This window comes from Mastomys coucha, unplaced genomic scaffold (assembly GCF_008632895.1).
Source record: "Mastomys coucha isolate ucsf_1 unplaced genomic scaffold, UCSF_Mcou_1 pScaffold13, whole genome shotgun sequence".
In the NCBI taxonomy this organism is placed as follows: Eukaryota; Metazoa; Chordata; class Mammalia; order Rodentia; family Muridae; genus Mastomys; species Mastomys coucha.
The window spans coordinates 39253544-39275347 of NW_022196895.1; the positions used below are offsets into that span (position 1 = coordinate 39253544).

Genomic DNA, 21804 nt, shown 5'->3' on the forward strand with positions numbered 1-21804 from the left:
AGGGATGTTGGATTTTGTCAAATGCTTTCTCAGCATCTAATGAGATGATCATATGTTTTTTTTTCTTTTAGTTTGTTTATATAGTGAATTTCATTGATGGATTTCTGAATATTGAACCATCCCTGCATCCCTGGGATGAAGCCTACTTGATCATGATGGATGATCATTTTGATGTGTTCTTGGATTCGGTTTGCAAGAATTTTATTGAGTATTTTTGCATCAATATTCATAAGGGAAATTGGTCTGAAGTTTTCTTTCTTTGTTAGGTCTTTGTGTGGTTTAGGTATAAGAATAATTGTGGCTTCATAGAACGAATTGGGTAGAGTACCTTCTGTTTCTATTTTGTGCAATAGTTTGAGGAGAATTGGTATTAGGTCTTCTTTAAAGGTCTGATAAAACTCTGCACTAAACCCATCTGATCCTGGGCTTTTTTTGGTTGGGAGACTATTAATGACTGTTTCTATTTCAGTAGCAGATATGGGACTGTTTATCTGATCTTGATTTAACTTTGGTACCTGGTATCTGTCTAGAAAATTGTCCATTTCCTCCAGGTTTTCCAGTTTTGTTGAGTATAAGCTTTTGTAGTTGGATCTCATTATTTTTTGGATTTCCTCAGTGCCTGTTGGTATGTCTCCCTTTTTATTTCTGATCTTATTAATTAGGATACTGTCTCTGTGCCCTCTATTTAGTCTGGCTAAGGGTTTATCTATTTTGTTGATTTTCTCAAAGAACCAGCTCCTGGTTTGGTTGATTCTTTGTATAGTTCTTTTTGTTTCTATTTGGTTGATTTCAGCCCTGAGTTTGAGTATTTCCTGCCTTCGACTCCTCTTGGGTGAATTTGTTTCTTTTTGTTCTAGATCTTTCAGATGTGCTGTCAAATTGCTGGTGTATTCTCTCTCCAGTTTCTTTTTGGAGGCACTTAAAGCTATGAGTTTTCTTCTTAGGACTGCTTTCATTGTGTTCCATCTGTTTGAGAATGTTGTAGCTTCATTTTCATTAAACTCTAGAAAGTCTTTAGTTTCCTTCTTTGTTTCTTCCTTGACCAAGTTATCATTGAGTAGAGTGTTGTTAAGGTTCCATATGTACGTGGGCTTTCTATTGTTTACGTTGTTATTGAGGAGCAGCCTTAGTCCATGGTGATCTGATAGGATGCAAGGAATTATTTCAATCTTCTTCTATCTGTTGAGGCCTGTTTTGTGACCAATTATATGGTTAATTTTGGAGAAGGTAGCAGGAGCTGCTGAGAAGAAGGTATATCCTTTTGTTTTAGGATAAAAAGTTCTGTAGATATCTGTTAAATCCATCTGTTTCATGACTTCTGTTAGTCTCACTGTGACTTTATCTAGTTTCTGTTTCCATGATCTGTCCAGTACATAGTAGGGTGTTGAAATCTCCCACTATTATTGTGTGCTGTGCAATATGTGCTTTGAGCTTTATTCCTTTTAAGTTCCTTTTATGAATGTAGATGCCCTTGCATTTGGAACATAGAGATTCAGAATTGAGAGTTCATCTTGGTAGATCATACCTTTGATGAATATGAAGTGTCCCTCCTAATCTTTTTTGATCACTTTAGGGTGAAAGTCAATTTTATTTAATATTAGAATGGCTACTCCAGCCTTTTTCTTGGAACCATTGGTTTGGAAAATTGATTCCCAGCCTTTTATTCAGAGGTAGTGTCTGTCTTTGTCACTGAGGTGGGTTTCCTGTATGCAACAAAATGTTGGGTCCTGTTTACGTGCCCAGACTGATAGTCTATGTCTTTTTATTGGGGAATTGAGTCCATTGATATTAATAGATATTAAGGAAAGGTAATTGTTGCTTCCTGTTATTTTTGTTGTTAGAGTTGGAATTCTGTTCATGTGGCTATCTTCTTTTAGTTTTGTTGGAAGATTACTTTTTCGCTTTTTCTAGGATGTAGTTTCTCTCTTTGTGTTGAAGTTTTCCATTTATTACCCTTTGAAGGGCTGGATTTGTGGAAATATATTGTGTAAATTTGGTTTTGTCATGGAATACTTCTGTTTCTCCATCTATGGTACTTGAGAGATTTGCTGCGTATAGTAGCTTGACCTGGCATTTGTGTTCTCTTAGGGTCTGTATGACATCTGCCCAGGATCTTCTAGCTTTCATAGTCTCTGGCGAGAAGTCTGGTGTAATTCTGATAGGTCTACCTTTATATGTTACTTGACCTTTTTCTCTCACTGCTTTTTAATATTCTTTTGTTTTGTTTTGTTTTGTGCATTTGGTGTTTTGACTGTTTTGTGGTGGGAGGAATTTCTTTTCTGGCCCAATCTATTTGGAGTTCTGTAGGCTTCTTTTATGTTCATGGGCATCTCTTTGTTTAGGTTAGGGAAGTTTTCTTCTATAATTTTGTTGAAGATATTTACTGGCCCTTAAAATTGGAGGTCTTCACTCTCTTCTATAGTTATTATCTTTAGCTTTGGTCTTCTCATTATGTCCTGGATTTCCTGGATGTTTTGGGTTAGGAACTTTTTGCATTTTGTGTTTTCTTTGACTATGGTGTCAATGTTTTCTTTTTTTGGTTTTTTGAGACAGGGTTTCACTGTGTAACCCCGGCTGTTCTGGAACTCACTCTGTAGACCAGGCTTGCCTCGAACTCAGAAATCCTCCTGCCTCTACCTCCCAAGTGCTGGGATTAAAGGCATGCACCACCACTGCCCGGCGTGTCAATGTTTTCTATGGTATCTTCTACACCTGAGATTCTGTCTTCTATCTCTAGTGTTCTGTTGGTGATGCTTGCATCTATGGTTCCTGACTTCTTTTCTAGTATTTCTATCTCCAGAGTTGTCTCTCTTTGTGATTTCTTAACTGCTTCTACTTCCATTTTTAGGCCTGGATGGTTTTGTTCAATTCCTTCACCTGTTTGGTTGTGCTTTCCTATAATTCTTTAAGGGATTTTTGTGTTTCCTGTTTAAGGGCTTGAGCCTGTCTACCTGTGTTCTCCCATATTTCTTTAAGGGAGTTATTCAGGTCCTTCTTAAATTCCTCTACCACCATCGTGAGATATGATTTTAGATCCAAATCTTGCTTTTCCGGTGTTTTGGGATATCCAGGACTTGTTGTGGTGGAAGTACTAGGTTCTGATGAAGCCAAGTAGTCTTGGTTTCTGTTGGTAGGATTCTTGTGTTTGTCAGTGGCTGTTTTGATGTATTCTCTTTCTTTGTCATTATTTTCTTTAGATTGCTTTAGGCCAATGTAATGCTCATGATATAACGTGCACTTATTTCTATAAAATACAAGTGCTGCTTTGATAACTTCGTGTTCTGCCCAGATTATAAAACAGAAGGATGACTGTTCTAAAATTAATGCCCAATTGCAGTCTTAAAAGGAATTTCTGCTTAATTCCTGTGTACTACAGTTAGCCTGCGTGCTCTCCTGGGGACCTCGCTGAAGAGTATAGACATCATATTCTTTAAATGCCACTAATGTGGGAAACTTGAAAGGCATACAAGCTTCTTGGTGGCTATTCTTAGGAAATGTTTAACTATGGGCTTAAGAGGAAGGATGATGATTAGGAAAGCAGTGCATACAAATTATAGCATGCTTAGAAAACATAATTACAGAAGAAAACTTAATTTTAGCCTATAGACCATCATGGCTAATTATTTGAGGTATTTGTTTTCACAAGTTTCTTCTCTATGTCAGTATCTTTCATCTTGACTATCCTGGATATTCTTTGATTTATTGTTGTATTTACTTGTTTTTTACTTGAGTGCTTTTTTTACTGGAGTGTAAACTTCACAAAACTCTGGAAATTCTGTCTATTGTATAAAACTTTGAATAATCAGTCTCTGCCTTATTGACTAAATTAGTGTATTCAAGTCTTTGTAAAGAATGCATATATTAATAAGAGGCATACAATATATTTGCAGTGATATTGTATACTTCTAGAACCTCGCTTCCATGATTATTATGTATAGTTTATTGCAATTACTTAAAATTTATTTCTTGAAACTATAATTTAGTGACTATAAAATTCTACACATAAATATATTTCTTTTTTATTAGACGTTTTCTTTATTTACATTGCAAATTTTATCCCCTCCAAAATCCCCCCATCCCAAACCTCCTCCCCCTTCTCACTAACCCACCCACACCCTTCCCTGTCCTGGCATTCTCCTACACTAGGGCATTGAGCCTTCAAGACACCAAGGGCCTCTTCACTCATTGATATCCCACAAGTTTGTCCTCTGCTACAATGGCAGCTGGAGCCATGGGTTCCTCCATGTGTACTCTTTGGTTGGTGGTTTAGATCTGGGAGCTCTGGGGGATACTAATTTGTTCATATTGTTGTTCCTCCTATGGGGCTGCAAACCCCTTCAGCTACTTGGGTTCTTTCCCTAGATCCTCCATTTGGGACTCTGTGCTCAGTCCAATGCATGGCCGTGAGCATCCAGTTCTGGCAGAGCCTCTCAGTAGACAACTATATGAGGCTCCCATCAGTAAGCACTTGTTGGCATCCACAAGAGTGTCTGGGTTGGGTAACGGTATATAGGATGGATCCCTAGGTGCGACAGTCACTGCAGGGCCTTTTCTTCAGTTTCTGCTCCAAACTTTGTCTCTGTATTTCCTACCATGGGTATTTTGATTCCCCCTCTAAGAAGGACAGAAGTATCCACACTGTGGTCTTCCTTCTTCTTGAGCTTTATGTCATCTGTGAATTGTATCTTGGGTATTCTGAACTTCTGGGCTAATATCCACTTACCAGTAAGTACATGCCATGTGTGTTCTTTTGTGATTGGGTTACCTAACTCAGGATGATATTTTCTAGTTCCATACATTTGCCTAAGAACTTCATGAATTCATCATTTTTAATAGCCGAGTAGTACTCCATTGTGTAAATGTACCACATTTTCTGTATCTATTCCTCTGATGAGGGACATCTGGGTTCTTTCCAGCTTCTGGCTATTATAAATAAGGTTGATATGAACATAGTGGAACATGCATCCTTACTACATGTTGGAGCATCTTCTGGGTCTATGCATAGGAGTGGTATAGCTGGGACCTCAGGTAGTACTATATCCAGTTTTCTGAGGAACCAACAAACTGATTTCCAAAGTGGTTGTACCAGTTTGCAATCCCACCAGCAATGAAGGAGTGTTCCTCTTTCTCCACATCCTTGCCAGCATCTGCTGTCACCTCAGTTTTTCATCTTAACCATTCTGACTGGTATGAGGTGGAATCTCAGGGTTGTTTTGATTTGCATTTTCCTGATGACTAAGGATGTTGAACATTTCTTTAGGTGCTTCTCAGCCATTTGGTATTCCTCAGTTGAGAATTCTTTGTTTAGCTCTGTACCCTATTTATAATAGGGTTATTTGATTCTCTGGAGTCTAACTTCTTAAGTTCTTTGTATATATTGGATATTAGCCTTCTATCAGATATAGGGTTGGTAAAGATCTTTTCCCGCTCTGTTGATTACCGCTTTGTCCTATTGACAGTGTCCTTTGCCTTACAGAAACTTTGCAATTTCATGAGGTCTTATTTGTCGATTCTTGATCTTACAGCACAAGGCATTGGTGTTCTGTTCAGGAAATTTTCCCTGTGCCCATGTGCTCAAGGCTCTTCCCCACTTTCTTTTCTATTAGCTTCAGTAATAAATATATTTCAATATACCTAAAATATCCATAGTTTTAAATGTATGTGCTAAAATACATTTAAAATAACCAAATAAGTTACTTTATATTATAGTGTTGTAATTTAATAAATATTTAACCTTGAAAAAATTGTTGCAGGAGGAAAGAATGACTATTCTCTATAGTTGAGATTTTAAATCATTCATATATAATGCAACTGTATTTAAATAAGTTTGTTGGCTACTTACATAGGATTAATTATAAAAATGTATAATATTTTAAAATAAATATAGCCTGTATTTTAGTAAATATAATTAACAAGCTTTTGAAAACCATTTGTTATAAAGTAAGTTATTTTAGCATTTTATAGTGGAAAATATTGCCTATATTTAATTGAGCATTTTAGACAGTGTAAGTGTACAATTCAGAAGCATTAAGCACAGTTACAATGTTACATTAATCACTACCAGCATTGATTTGTCTCTAGAACCTTCCTTCTTCCTAATGAGAAGCAGGATGCCCATTAAACAACAACTCAGGCCCTTCTGCCTTCTTCTCCTGGTAACTCTTCCTACCTCTGTCCCCATGAACGTCTTTGTATTAGGCAAATCCTGTAAGATTATCTCTTTTTTGTCTAGCTTCTTTCACTTTGCTCAGGTTCATTACTACAGTGTGCATCAGAATCTCATTATTTTTAGTTGTCAAATCATATCTTGTTTTACAATGGTATTATTCATCTTTGCTTAATTGTTTTTTTTGCTGTAGACTCTTGTGGCATTTATTCAAACTATTGAGGTCATACTGCTGTAGATATTAGTATACAAGTATTTGAATTTCTGTTTTTAAACTTTGATATATGTGCAAGGCAATTAACATGGGGACTGCATGTGCCCATACATGAGGATGAAAAGTGATGCTTGTATCCCTTCAAGGTATTGTCCATGAAAGAATCCTGTAGTGAGATAAAGCTGTAGTAAGGACTGTGCCTGAGTCTGCAGCCTGGACATCACAACATTTTTTTATTTATACAGAAGGAGTAGGTGCTGTAAAGACCAGGTATTAACATGGATATACCATATTAATTTCATTCAGTATGTTACATGCACAGGAAACTTCAGTGGCCAGTAGATTCTGTGGGAAACACAATAGAAACACAATCTCTTCTTAGGGCTAGTATTGGCACCAGCAACACTCCTTGGAATTATAGAGGGTGTTCCCATCAATATGTTAGTATGGCTGAGTAGCTCTCTAATGCTTTATGATAGTAAATGAATAATTCCAGCTCTTCTCCATGCTCTAGGAATCTGTTCAATTAGCCGACATCTTTCTGCCATGTAGCATTTGCCATTCTACCTGTATTTTGAGAGAGTTACAGGAAGTATGTGCTCTTATCTAAAGTAAAGAGCTTGGAGTTTGGAGCCACCCTTCACATAAATTTTCTTAACAGTGCTGTATCACAGAGCTGATAGTTTATAAGAAGAGAAATCTGCCTGGCAGTGGTGGTACACACCTTTAATCCCTGCACTTTGGAGGCAGAGGCAGGTGGATTTCTGAGTCAAGGCCAGCCTGGTCTACAGAGTGAGTCCCAGGACAGCCAGGGCTACACAGAGAAACCCTGTCTCAGAAGAGAGACAGAGACAGAGAGAGAGAGAGAGAGAGAGAGAGAGAGAGAGAGAGAGAGAGAGAGAGAGAACTCTTTAGGAGAAACTCAAATTATAGTAGACATTCTTGGTTTGATTATAAATTCCAAGACCTTGAGTATGTTACCCACTGTCTTCAAGACTTACTATTTTATCTGATTTTTGAGTAAAGGATTAATGCAGATTACATAAAATAATGTAACATGGCTGGCACATTGTTCAATAAACTAAAGTTTTCAGTGTAGTAGTAGATCAGATCATCATTACCTCTACAAACAGACCTGTGTTAACTGTTTTACTTTAGGATCTACCTTAGAGAAGAGCATCATCCATTTACAGGAGAGCTGATTCTTAGCTCAGGATCAAAAAGATTTTTTCAAGGAGTTCAATAACTTATATAAGCTAAGTTTGTTCTGTGAATTCTTTTTAATCTGGAGAAACAATTTATGGACTCATCAAAGGCATCCATGTTGTACTGCCAAATTCAGCAATGAGTTTGCATTCATATGCAGAAGTTCATGGTTCTCTTGGGAGAGAAGTTGTATAGGGGACCTTTAGTCTAGACGATTTAGGGCTAACTTGTAGACAAAGATTGCCATCAGAAGAGAGAGGGACCAGCACTTATAATAGCAGATCTCATAACATAGGTATATTTTCAAGCAGTCTCTTCTTAATCATATTAACCATTATGAGGAAATGATCAGCCACATTAAAGTGCAGAGCAGGGAACTCTGAGAGAACAGGTACATACCCAGACAATTAGAAAGAGGTAGAAATGGAATGCTCGTCCTCTACTATTTGCCTTCAACTCTGAGAAGGACACTGTGCCTCTCACATTTGCTCATCCTTTTATTTACCAATTTGGTTCATGAAATAATCTAGGGCTATAAATAAGAAAACAGTTATCATCTACTTCACTTTCTTGATTCAGTGGGATGAGTCTAAAATGATTTCCAAAGATCTACTAACCAAAGTCACAAAGCCAGGGAATGGTAAGTAAATGGTTAATTCTTACCCTTATATATAATTCTTTCAAAAACAAAATTAGCTCTTGTTTACTAAGTATATATACTATATATTCACTATGCATTGTTTCACTTACTCCCTCCCACCTTCTTGTAAGGTAGGCATCATAATTCCATGGCACAGGTTACAGAAAACACCATCAGAAGAACATGAACAGAATATATTCTTCTATTTTCATTCTCTCTCTTTTTTTGATGGGGGAGGCTCCTTATGTAGCCCAGGCTAGCTTTAAAGATACAGTCTCATGGCTCTGTTTTCTAAATTCTGGGATTACCATTATTCACTACCATATCCTGCCTAAAATTTTCACTAACATCATCTGGTTTAAGATCTTGGCTCAGAAGCATAAAAATCAGGGCAGGGAAGATTTCACTCTTAGACCAGAAACTAGAAAGCAGATAGAATGTAGTCAGGAGAACCAAGTTTTAAATACAGTAGAGAGAGCTTTCTGAGCAGATTCACAAACTAAAGCTCCAAGACACCAGGAAGAGCAGTGCCAGGAGCCACTCGAGGCAGAGGTGAAGCAGGAGATCTAATATGGAGAGTATTTGAGTATCTGTCCAGAAACTCATTTCCTTCTCATAGCCTGCCATGGAAAAAGAAACAAAACTAGAGCAAAACAAAAAATAAATAAATAAACAAGCAAAAAGCATAGAAAACAGTTGATTGTCCATACGATTGTGTGGCTTTTCCTCTGTAAAGGAAGCTCCTTAGTGAAAAGACTGAGGATGGCTACAGGAGTCAGAGGACATGGGCAGAGGGATGACTCCTACTGCAGCCACATTCCTCTCTTCCCACCATCTCCCCACTTCTCAAAGTTGCAACTCAGCCTTAGTACCTTCCTAGCCATGTCTATCTAGAAGTTATGTAGAGACACTTAACTCCACACAAGATTCATATACTTAGTGCCCTAACAGGGCACTAAGGATACACATCTAAATATGAAGATTTCACACACTTGTAAAAGGTTCTAACATGACCTGTAGAAACTCAAGCAAAATTACATGGAGAAAGAGAAGAAACAACTTAGGGGAAACTCTATTAGTGAGACAGGAAAAAAAAAAAGATCTAATAGCAACAGGGAGTAAAAGGGGGTAGAATAATAGCCAGAAAGTAAAAATTAATTTTGGGAAAGCATCTTTAAAATGTAAGTGGAAAAATTTAAAGATGATTAAGAAGATAAATTTAGGGAAGTTTGTTAGAACAACAAGAAAACAGAAATAGGAAACAAAAAGTAAATCTAAGAACATTTAAGGGCAGTGTAATAAGAATTGTAGTTTCTAAACCATACAAGGTAAGGAAATGGTGTACAAGTGTGTAATCCCAGAACATGAAGGGCTAAGGCAGGAGGATCTGAGTTCAAAGCCAACCTGGGCTACAGAGTGAGACCAAAGTTCAAAATAATAGGGAACAACAGCAGCTGCAAAGTACAGAGAGGGGATAAGCTAGAGTAGAGAGAAGAGGAAACCAACACTATAATTGACAAAAAAAAAAAATCCTAGAATTGCTATCGCATGCCTATATCATCATAAAGTTTGGAAATAGTCAACATAAAGTCTATGATTAGGTCTGGAGAAGAGAATTTTGGTCCAATGAAATAGCCATGAGAATAGTGACTGACTTCCTAGTAACAACACTAGAAGTTGGCAAGGAAGGAGAGCAGTGCTTTCAAGCTCTGAGGGGTAAATGCAGTATCCGATACTGACGTTCAGCACAGAGCCAATTTACCAGTGAGTACATAAAATGAGTCTTCACAATAGTTTTAAATTGTATCTGTATACAGTTGTATTCTTCTTATAAAGCTTCTGTATGATATGTTTATTCAAAGAGAGGACAGCCCTAAGGTTCAGGTGAAGGACAGCTCCGGAGGACACCTGCCCAGCAAAGGAAATGAGCTGACTGGAAAAGGTCAGACTCTTGGGGAACTTCTATAATGATATCATCATGACTGATGGCCCTGAACTCAAACATAGGCATTAGACAACTAAGTTTAGAAATGAAAAGAGGAAAATAAAACACACAGGCAAGTAAGGACATGTGTGGACAAGACAATTAGTCCTTCAGGGAAAATGATAAGCGTTCCGTGATGACATACACCATCCATCAGAACCAGGGATCACAACAGGGGAATCCTGGTTTACTGCATGACACATTTTCCTACTCACTTTATGCAGTAGGAAAAAAGGAAGTAAGATTATGAGGTAGGTGAAATGAGGAGGGCAGATGAATCACATTGGAAAGATGCGAGTGTGCTGTGTTTAAATCCAAAAGAGTGAACAAATGTGGCTATCCCACATCCACTGTCTTTGAAATCCAATAACTAATTCGTAACACTGAAAAGAAAATGGGCAATAAAAGTATACTGTTTTAAGACATGATGGGAACTATCCTTGTAGAATAGCTGCTTCTGTGTGGGAAAGACTGGGAGAGAGAACATTGGGTACCATGACTCATATTTTTCAAAAGAAAATCTTTAGAAATATTTGATTATTTAGGCTTTCTATAAGTACAAGTGAGTATAAAAACTTAATAAATAAAAATAAAACAATTTAAATGAAAGAAATAGATCAAAATGTGAGTGATGGTTAACTCATGTAGGTTTTTTCCTTGTTTCCACTGTATTCCATTTGTATAACTCAAATATTTTAAATAAAAATTAACCTTTATTGTAAACAATAAATTGGAAGCTCAGAAAATCCAGATATATTTTTACAGTATCTTGAAAGTAGGGGCTATAGAAGCCCAATGCAACCCTTGCTGAATCAAATCATTTTTATCTTTTATGAAAGCATTTAGTCCTCATGATAAGTTAAGAAATACCACAGCCATGCTTTACTGTTCTCTTACATTTCTGAAGGCCCACAATACCACTCAAACTGAACTAATAGCAAATTGCTGCTATATACTTGCTATTTTTTTAGTCTGTCCATCTGTACATCCATCAGTCTACTCACCTGTCCATCTGTTTATCCATCTATCTGACTGTCTATCATCTATCTGTTCTAGTTTTAGTCTGTTGCTATGAAAAAAAAAACAATTTAAGTAAGGAAAGGGCTTATTTTAGCTTATAGATTATATAGCCCATCACTGAAGGAAGTCAAGGCAGGATTTAAAGCAGAGACCACGGAGGAATGCTGCTTGCTGCCTTGCTCACAGGCTCATACTTCAGTAACTTGCTTGTACAGCTCAGTATGTCCTGCCCAGTACCTCCAACAATGGGCTGAGCCCTTCTATATCAATTAGCCATCAAGATAATCCCTAACAGATATACTTTGATAAAAACAATTACTCAGTTGAGACTGTCTTTTCAGGTGATTCTAAGCTATGTCAAGTTGACAGTTAACAATAACTAGGACACTATCATGTTTCTTTATATATTACCTATCAATCTATCATCTGTTAATCATATTGCCCTTTCATAATTCTCTCCTATCTATCTATCTATCTATCTATCTATCTATCTATCTATCTATCTATCTACCCACCCATCCATTTATCTATCATATATCTATCTTCTTATCTATCTATATATCTACCTATCAATCATCTATCTTCTCCTTCAAGAAAGGTTAGTGAATTTCAATGACACATGTGCTATAGAAAAATAAAATATGAAAACGAACAAGGGCTTTTCAGCCTTCTAAATCTGCTCTTGTGTGTCTCTGTCTCCTTCCCCTTGGGGAATGTAGGTTTCCTGAGGACATAACTGAGTCCATCTAGCCTTTCCTTTCCCTAGCACTGCTTACAGAGTCCCAGGCACCCAGATGCTCACTGAAGGTTTGCTGATTTGACTCTCCAGCACAGCTGTGACTTCTGGGGGCGTGATTTTAGCTTCTTTCCTGTCTTACTGTGACTGTCCTAAAAGGCGGTAAGCAAGCACTTCTTGCTGAGTGATTCCATTTGAGATGCAACGCAGCAGATGAGACACTCATCGGATTCATGCAGAACTGTACAATGAACCTGAAGAATTATTTTCTTAATTGCTATCTCAAATCTGTCTGGCCCTTTTCTTCTTTCCTTGGCCAACCATGCAGTGTCCATTCTGACAAGCAAACAGGGTTAGAGCAGGGGCTGACTCTATCTCTGTTTGGCAGGCTGTGATTTAATTTTGGTGCCTTTCTGTTGCCATAGTGAAACACACTCCTGTTCAAAGATCATGCAGCTCTGACAAAGCAAATACCGTCTGACTCGCCTGTTAATTGTCCTCAGTTGCTGTAACGCTCCCGCCCAGGCCCTCTCTTATGAGAGTTGGTGTTTATGAAGTAGATGGAGAAGAAAAAAAAAATGGCAGCTCTCAACACTTCTGCCTCATTTGGAAAATAATGCAAAGCTTGAGGCTTTAAGATAGACATCCAGTATCTGCAAAGAACTCTGAACTGGCAATAGTATTAGGAAAATATCCACATGGAGACTTCTGAGGATTGTGGAGATCCTCACGAAGACATCATAACACCTTCTCATTTTGCGTGCGTGTGTGTGTGTGAGTGTGCTCATGCATGCATATGCATGTGTGCCACACAAGGACAGAGGACAACCTGCAGGAATGGCTTCTTTCCTTCCATCGTCTGGGTCCTAGAGATTGAACTCAGGTTGTTCGGCCTGGTGGCATGTACGTTTACCTGCTGAGATATCGTGCTGTTCCCAAGAGGTCTTTTAACAATTGGCTGTTGGTGTGATCTCTTAGGAGGTGCACAGTATTAAAAATGATGTGCTAGAAAGTGATAAACAGCAAAAAACCGTTTCATATTTTCTTCCAAAGCCATCCAAGTACCTTGGTGCTGGCACTTCATTCCCCAGTCTTAGTTAACAAATGTCTATTAGCCATGTTTTCCAAACAACCTAGCCTATATTCTTGGTACTAAATGTCAAATTCTCCAGTAGTAATAGTAACAACTCATATAGTGAGATCCTACTCTACTAAAAGCACTTGGTTCATATCGTTGCTGTAGCTTATGTTACCTAGGCTTTATAATAATAATTTTAGAAGCTGGACTATGTGTGATCAGAATCTTACAGAGGAAGAAAGTGAAATGTAGAGAAATTAAATACTGTGCTTAATACTGTTAACTTTAGATAGTGGCAAAGCCCAAATCCAAACTCAGAGTCCCAGAGTTGTGCTAATGTATTCTGGATCTGAGGCTCATTATAATGTTGAAATCATGGAACTTGGAGCCATATGAAATCAGGCTGAAGTCTAAGCCCTAACATTGGGGGATTTAATTTTTTGGGTGTTGCCTTAGTTAGGGTTTCACTGCTGTGAAGAGACACCATGACCAAGGCAATTCAAAAATGACATCTTTTATTTATTTAGTTAGTTAGTTAGTTAGTTAGTTAGTTAGTTAGTTAGTTTGGTTTTAAGGTGTTTTATTATAGAAAAGAGAGAGAGAAAGGGGGTAGAAAATTAGAGGCTGGCCATGGCCATGTGGAGAGAGGGAGCAAGAGGTGAGAGTAAAGACATGAGTAGGAGGTTGAGAGAGCAGAAGGAAAACATTTAATTGGGCTAGTTTACAGGCTCAGAGGTTCAGTCCATTATCAAGGCAGGAGCATGGCAGCATCCAGGCAGGCATGGTGCAGGAGGAGCTGAGAGTTCTACATTTTATTCTGAAGGTAAACAGAAGACTGGCTCTCAAGGAATTAGGTTGAGCATCTTAAAGCCCATACCCACAATGACACACTTCCTGCAACAAGGCCACACCTACTCCAACAAGGCCACACCTAATAGTGCCATTTCCTGGGCCAAGTATATTCAAACTGTCACTGGTGTTTATGATCTATATATCTACAAAACGCTAATACTTTTATCACTTCACAGTATTTGGGTAAGTATTATATAAAATAGTATTTGCTTAGATGTCTGGGTGATGCACACATTTGCATATTTTAGAAGGTACAAATATAAAGGATATAACTCAAGACTGCTGCATGCTGGAGGCAGCATAGACATTTTATCATATGTCATGTGCAAAACCATAAATTTGCTGTATCCCAAGGATGGGATAAAGATGGAAACAGAGATCTAAGGCAATCAATTTAATCACTTGTCCCTTAATGACTTTGTCTCCTAGGGATTTGGGCCACTTTGTAAGTGGAGTCTTCCTGTCCTTCTTTGCTTTGTCCACTGTTAAACTTCCCCTCGTTTTGGAAAGCCCAGATGAAATGTTGCCTTTCTTAGAAGGCTTTTAGTCTTTTCAACTAAAAAGGATTTTTTTCCCACCTTAAAAATGTTGTGTGTTTTACTATATAGAATAATGTTCCTAAATAAATCTATGCAGACTTGTGCTAGGCAGGTTCTATCAGAAACTCTGGACTCTCAGGCATCCCCAAGGAGATAAGGCAACTATAATTACTGGAGAAAGAAAGATAGTCCCCTGCCCCCCCCACTAGTTGCTGCCAATCCCTGTTCAAGAACTTTCAGAAACTGAGCATTCCTGGGTCCTCTGTGCAGTGACTTAGCTTCCTTTGTGTGTCAGCTGCTTCTTGATGTGACTCCAAGCTATTTATTGGCTCACCAAGGTAGATTTGCCTAGGATTATCTCTTTGGTTGTCATCAGTGTCCTGTTGCGATTCAACAAATATTTGTTCATGACTCTGAAGAAAAAGGGACACAGCAAGTTTGTATCCTTCTGCCTGGGACTCCTTCTGATACTTTAATTGTTGTGGTTTAAAAGGGTCCCTAATTTTCATGTGTTGGAAACTAAATATCAAGATCAACATGTTGATAGTATTTGGAGTGGAACTTTTAGGATATATTTGGGATTGGATAAAGTCATCAAGATGACAACATGACAGGACTGGTGGCTTTATAAGAAAATGAAGAGAAGATATGCTCAAGAGATGTATGCTCAAGAAGAGGAGGCAATAGGAGCTGGCACATGGAAGCGTTGTCTCACTATGGTGATCCTGTCTGCCATATTATAATGGAACAGAAGCCTAACCATGGCCCAGTAGCCTGCTCTAGAGAGTCCCAGCCTCTGAACCATGAGTCGAATAAAATTCTGGGTTATTTTTTCCCTTAATACATCTCGCATCTCAGAAATTTTGTCATAGTGATACAGCAATAATACAAGCAAAAGCTGTAAGAATGGCCTGGTCACATAGACCCACTCCTTGAGGGAACTTCAGTGGATTTCCCTGGAGATCCTCAAGTGCTTTGCTTCACTCTGACCTTTCTAGGACAATAACATCAGCATTACTTTGGATCATAGTTAGTATCAAGTTTAAAAGTTAACAGAGAAAGGACCCAAGGAGCTGAAGGGTTTGCAGCCCCTTAGGATGAACAACAACATGAACTAACTAGTACCCTCAGAGCTCCCAGGGACTAAAACTGCAACCAAAGAGTACACATGGTGGGGCTCATGGCTCCAGCAGCGTATGTATAGCAGAGAATGGCCAAGTCGGTCATCAATGGGAGGAGAGGCCCTTGGCCCTGTGAATATTCTATGCCCCAGTGTAGGGGAATGCCAGGGCCAGTAAGCAGGAGGGGGTGGGGTGGTGAGCAGGGGGAAGTGGGAGGGAACAGGGGTTTGTTTTAGTTTTTGTTATTTTATTTTATATTATTTATTTTCTTTTTCTTTTCTTTCTTTCTTTTTTTTGGAGGGGAACCTGGGAAAGGAGATATTGTAAATAAAGAAAACATCTAATTAAAAAAAAGTTAACATTTGGGCAGGTGTGGCAAATTCCTATTATCCTAGTACTTGGGAAGATCAGGATTAAAGACTTCACTGAGATTGATGCCAGCTTAAGTTACATGAGACTCTGTATGAACAAAACAAATATATAAATAAAATTAGAATTAGTGAAAAAAATATTGGAAGTACCTGAATCAAAATCAAAATCTGACCTTCCTAAATATGAAGCCCGACATTTCAATGCTATGGGGTAATGCCTACATACTATAATTTTAATATATGCCATATACTAGTTTGCTCTGTTGAACTGAGGACCCCTTTCCTATTGTATAGCCAGGTATTCTTATTTTCTGGACATCAATGACAGAGAGAGGAAAAAGATACATTTCCAGGTCTGGAAACCCAGTGTAAGGATATAGAATAGAATGGCTTGATTTGTCATTTTACATCTGGACCAGGTTTCTGGCTAGAAGGTGGAATGGAATGATTGACAGTCCTGAGTGACTGAAAGTAGCTTGAGCAACTTGGCTTCCATGACGGCACCCATCAAAATGTCAAATACTTACTCAAGAAAAGTGGAAACAGATATAAGTGGCATGGGAATTCAGGCCTTGGCACACTCTATGGCCTATTCAATTTCATATGCAAAAGAAAGAGAGATACGTACTTAATGGAAGGCAGGTGAGAATGGGGCTGAAGGGTAGCTGCAGAGTCCACTTGAATCCTCACTCTAGTACTCTGCCACTCTGGCCTGGGGAAAATTAATTTCTCTGCTGCAGTTGGCCCATCTTTTAAAACGAATAACAATTATAGTAGCGCTGTTCTGTAGAAGTGGTGGGATGTTGGGATAATTATGGCACATGCTTAGAATATCGATGGGTATCCTTTGCATAAGGCTTGATATTGACTCTGGTTAATGACTTCCTCATGCCAGGAGACTGAAAGATCCAGTGGGCAGACACCCTTCTCGGGGCCTAGTGCAGTGCTCCCAGCTGCTACCAGGCATAACTGTATCTCCACTGAGCATGAGCGAAGATTAGTGAGCATTGTCTCTGCTGACCTCTACCACACTTTGGCCTTTTGCACTCCTGGAAAGCAAAACAAAGGAGTTCTCAGGCTGGAGAGGTGACATGAGCAGCTGAGCAATTATGATTTCATGTTGAATTGACTTTGTCTTTAGTGAGCACAGAGCTAGCTAACACCACATGGAAGTAGAAAATGAACAGACCAAAAAAAAAGGGTGGGGGACTGGCAGGACTTTTGTAAAGGACCTTGACTTCAATAATTTGGACTCATGGATTGGAAGAATAGAGCTGACTCCAGCTCATTGACCTCTGACCTCCACGTGTACATGGTGACATTCTCACACCCTCCCAAGCAGAACAAGTGAATTTTATGTTAAAAAATGATTACCTATAGCCACGTCTCTATATTTTAAAAAGGCTTTTAACTTAAAACTCAAAGACATGCTTTTTAAAGTAACTTTGAAATAAAACAAACTCAAAAGGGCCAAAGAAAAAGATTGATACATTTGACAATATAAAAATTTAAGGCCTCCATTGTTTAAATACATTCAAATGGATAACCAAGAAAATTTGACCTGGTATTTTAAAGTGAATTAATTTATATAAGTATAAGAGCATGTGCAAGTCAAAATAACCAACAAGTAATTCAAACTGACAAAGTATGTGAATAGGCAGTTTGATGAAAAAATATAAAATATCCATCCAGCTTCACTCATTACAGAGATAAAGTGAGTCAATACGCCTATCTTTTTATCTCATCAAATCAAGGCAAATATATGTAGTAGTATTGGCAAGTTAAAAATTACCTCCTCACTCTGACAAATCTTATGTCAGCTTGACCCAAATAGACATCGGAAAAGGGGACGTTCAACTGAGAAAAAACCTACATAAGATTGTTCTGTGTGTAAGTCTATAGGATATATTTTTATTAGTGATTGAGGTAAGACAGCCCAGCCCATCGTGGGTGTGTACGTCCCTAGGCTGGACAGTCCTGCTTCTATAAGAAAGCAGGCTGAATAAGACAAAGAGAGAAAATCAGTAGGCAGCACTCCTCCACGGCCTCTGGATTGGCGTCCACTCCAGGTTCCTGCCTGCTTGAGTTCCTGTCCTGACGTCCTTCGATGATGAGCAGTGACAGGGAAGAATAAGTGAAATAAACCCTTTCCTCCCCCAAGTCACTTTTGGTCATGGTCTTTCATCACAGGTATAGTAAACTTAGCTAAGACACTCCTGTATGTTACTGATATGAAGGGTAGTTGGTGCAGTATCTTTGGAGGGCTACTGACGAAATCTTCACATTAAAAATTTGGCATACATTGTACAGAAATTAACAGCCATATTGGTCTAGAAATGTTGAATTTAATTTTTTTCCATTTATACAGGGATAATGCACTGGATTAAATATGTAAGGTCTTATCTATGTGGGTTTGATTACAAAAACTAATAAAGTATTCTCTAAACAATGAAAAAAAAAGTTGGCATACATTTGGCCAACATTTCTCTTCCCATAAAGTAAGCCTAATAACATACACAAACACAAAAGCCCATTAAGGATATCTGGGATAGTATTATTGTTATTAGGTAATAAATACACCTTTCAATACTTATCAATGATTTCAGTGTTTTGAAACAGTGGGAGGCAAATGAATAGGGTGTTGTATGAATGGCCAGACATAGTGGAGTTACTAGAAAATCTGCGCCTGTCCCAGAGATAGTATGCTGTCCCACTGCCAGAAAGGAACCCACACATGCCGAGAAAAACCCTTCAAGGACACCCTAGCATTTGTAACAACGGTTGCATTGTGGGAACAGAATGGAAACTTTGGAAATAAGGGCCACTTTCCATTGAATAATTGCAGTTTTAAAAGCAATTGTCATTTTCAGATTTCAGTGAGCCAGACACTACACTTCTGGCTTACAGTGTTTCATCTTGGAAGCTTCGTGCCTGTTGGGTTTAATTAGCTCCATTTTACAGATGGGACATTGTGATTTGGAAAGACTGAGTAACTTGTCCAGGGTCACACAGCTGGTGTCCTTGTTCCACCATCAATAGGAAGATTTACATAAGCAGTTTGTGGGACTTGGTTCTCAATAGACTCACATATGTTCACGATTTGCTACTTCCGAAGGCTGGAATCAAGGTTTTCAAATATTGTTATCTCAAAATAGAAGGAAGAAGATGCATAGCTTGGCTTTCTAGAATGTCCTTCTGCCAAGCCCTGATGTCAGGGCATTCTTTCACATTCTGGAAAGGGGTGGTCCCCTTTTCTTCCTTCAACAGTGTTAGTTTCACAAAATGTTGGGATAAAGGGATTGTTGGGTAAGAGATGTAAAGGAACTGATAACATCATCAGCAATATGTCTTAAAGCCAGCAAGGTTCTGTTTAGAGAAAAACTTGGGAAGCGTAATTTGATTCCAATATGCTTCTAAATGAAAGGAAAATTCTACCTTGCACTCCCGGGTACTCCAGTTGGAGTGGGTAGATGTGTAAAAACAACATGATGAAAACGAGGAAGACAGTTGTTAAGAGCCTGGGTCCAGAATCAGAAAGGCAAACACTATATGACTATAAAACTACAATTCTGAATTTGTCTCTTATGGTACTGTGTCAATGCACCATTTGTCACATTGGCTTGGCTATATTTTCATGTTAGCTTTTCTACTCACTGGGGACTGTACTGTTAGAAGGAGTGATGGAGGCGCAGGATTAGAGCTTGTTTTGAAGTCACTTAATTTTAAAATGTATATGGGTATTTGCCTGGATGCACATCTGTGTACCATGTGCATGCCTGATACCCAAGAAGGCACCAGATCTCCTGCATCCTGGAGTTACAGACGGTTGTGAGTGCTAGGAACGGACCCTGAGTCCTCTGGAAGGTCAGCAAGTGCCCTTAACCACTGAGCCACCTCTATAGCCATCTCTGTCACTTCTGATCAGCCACTGGTTTTCTCCCCAAGCCGTCTTCCAGGAAGGAGGGACTTTAGGTGGCCTGGCATGAGACTGGAGTCTTCTCTTTTCCACCAGTGAGATAGGAGATATGTTTTCTAATTCTAAGACTTTTTTTCCCTTAGACTTTTCTGAGAACTGACATTTGGAAAGGCACATTAAATTAGGCAGTTTTGCCAATATAAAGTTATCAGGAACCTTGACATGTAATCATTTATTATTTTTGCTTAATGCTTAAAATGATTTAGGAAAAGACATGGCTCCTGAAATAGATTAATGTCACCATGAGACATCCTTCCTAGGTTCTTGCTGTGCGCTTAGAGATTAGAGATATTGTAAGCCTCCTAGGCTAGGCTGGAGAAGTCATAGTGAGTTGCTGAATTTGCTCAATATAAAATCTTGGATTTGCAAATAAATCCTGGATAATTTCCTTTAATGTGACCATTGTAAATAATGTATTTACTGAGATTTGTGTACTGAGTGTAGAGTCATTGGTTTGCTTACGTCAGCTTGTAATTTGAGAGAAAATTAGCATTTTGATGATTATTTTTTGACATCTCAAGGTAAGGCATACACCAAAAATTGCATATCTACTCAAATATATAAAATAAACATTTCAGAAGTGATATTATTATACTCATATCCCATTTTAGTAGTTTCTAATACTTTCTGCTCAGTTTTTTAAAAATGTAATGTTTCTTATGGATGCCAAACCTATTTTTTAAACTTATTAATGGGATTTCACTAACAGCAAATTGTTCCCTGAAATGGTCCAATGTTCACATGATTCATATTTATAAGATATGGTTGCTTGGGGGTGTTTGAGTGTTCTTATAGCTTAGTTTGATTTATTTGCTGTATGCCATACTTATGTAAATCACTATGCTGGACTCCACGGGGACTTCACCTGCCTCAGTGGGTAAAATTCTAAGGCAGAGATAGCAGTGAGAGCGAAACGACATGCAGTCTGTCCTGGAGCACATATTGTGGCATACAAGTGACCAGCCTGAAGAATACAACAGCTTTAGGAAGGCCTTCTAGGGAAAGATCTTTTCTCATCTAGTCAATGTCTACAGGAGGGCACGTGGAGAAACCGAGGCTGTTTTTCCTATCACAGCATGTTACTATTTGGGGTCTAAATCTGGGACTGACCATTTGTAAAATGCAAATGATTTTATGTGATTAAGTGGATATTGTGCTGGGTAAAAAAAGGAAGTTCAGAAGTGATGGTAAAGTTATTATAAAAATGTGTGAACTTCAGAAAGCCCAGAGACTTTCAGGAGGCCCTAGCAATCTCTTCCCCTTCACAAGGATTTGAGCTAACTGTTGCTGATAAAGACAGAAGGTAGATTGTTGAGGGTTGAGAGAAGGCTGGACAGAATGCTCAGCGAATAGGAAAGACTGACCAACTGAATTGGATATCTGGAGTGCACACTTTAGAAAGTGAGAGCTGAATGCTCCCATCTTCCCCTCATCTGCATGTATGCAGTATTCCCTGATGCTCTCCCCATCAATAACTGAATGCAAGTTTTCTGTTAAAGAGATACTTTCTATTGTTTCATGCTCCTTACTTAGGAAGTTCTTTAAGCCTCTCATTTAGTATTTGTATGTCAAAAATCCTTATTCCAAAACCAGGAAATACCTTTTCTTAAGGTCATCGGAGCAAGAAACCAAAGATTGCCACCGGCCAGAGAGTGTCTGAATTTTGTCCTTATTGGGAATTATTTTATGAGATTGAACCCGAAAGACCATGTGTGCTTATGTTGTGTACCTCTTTTCATTGTGAGACACTGTAGGTACAAAAGAGCATATGCAGATCATCTCAGCTGCAAAGCCCACTTCAGTGGACTTTTGCACACATCCCTGCTTGTAGGTTGGAGATGAGCTAATACTGTGTACTTATGGACGGAGGATTTTACGACTTGGGGAAACTGAAATTATTT

General features: G+C 38.5%; 1 protein-coding gene across 2 annotated transcripts in view; it reads left to right on the top strand.

The window, feature by feature from the left end:
* The window catches only part of Stk32a (serine/threonine kinase 32A), a 116220-nt gene that overhangs the window by 17218 nt on the left and 77198 nt on the right, over positions 1 to 21804 (top strand). The window lies entirely within an intron of this gene.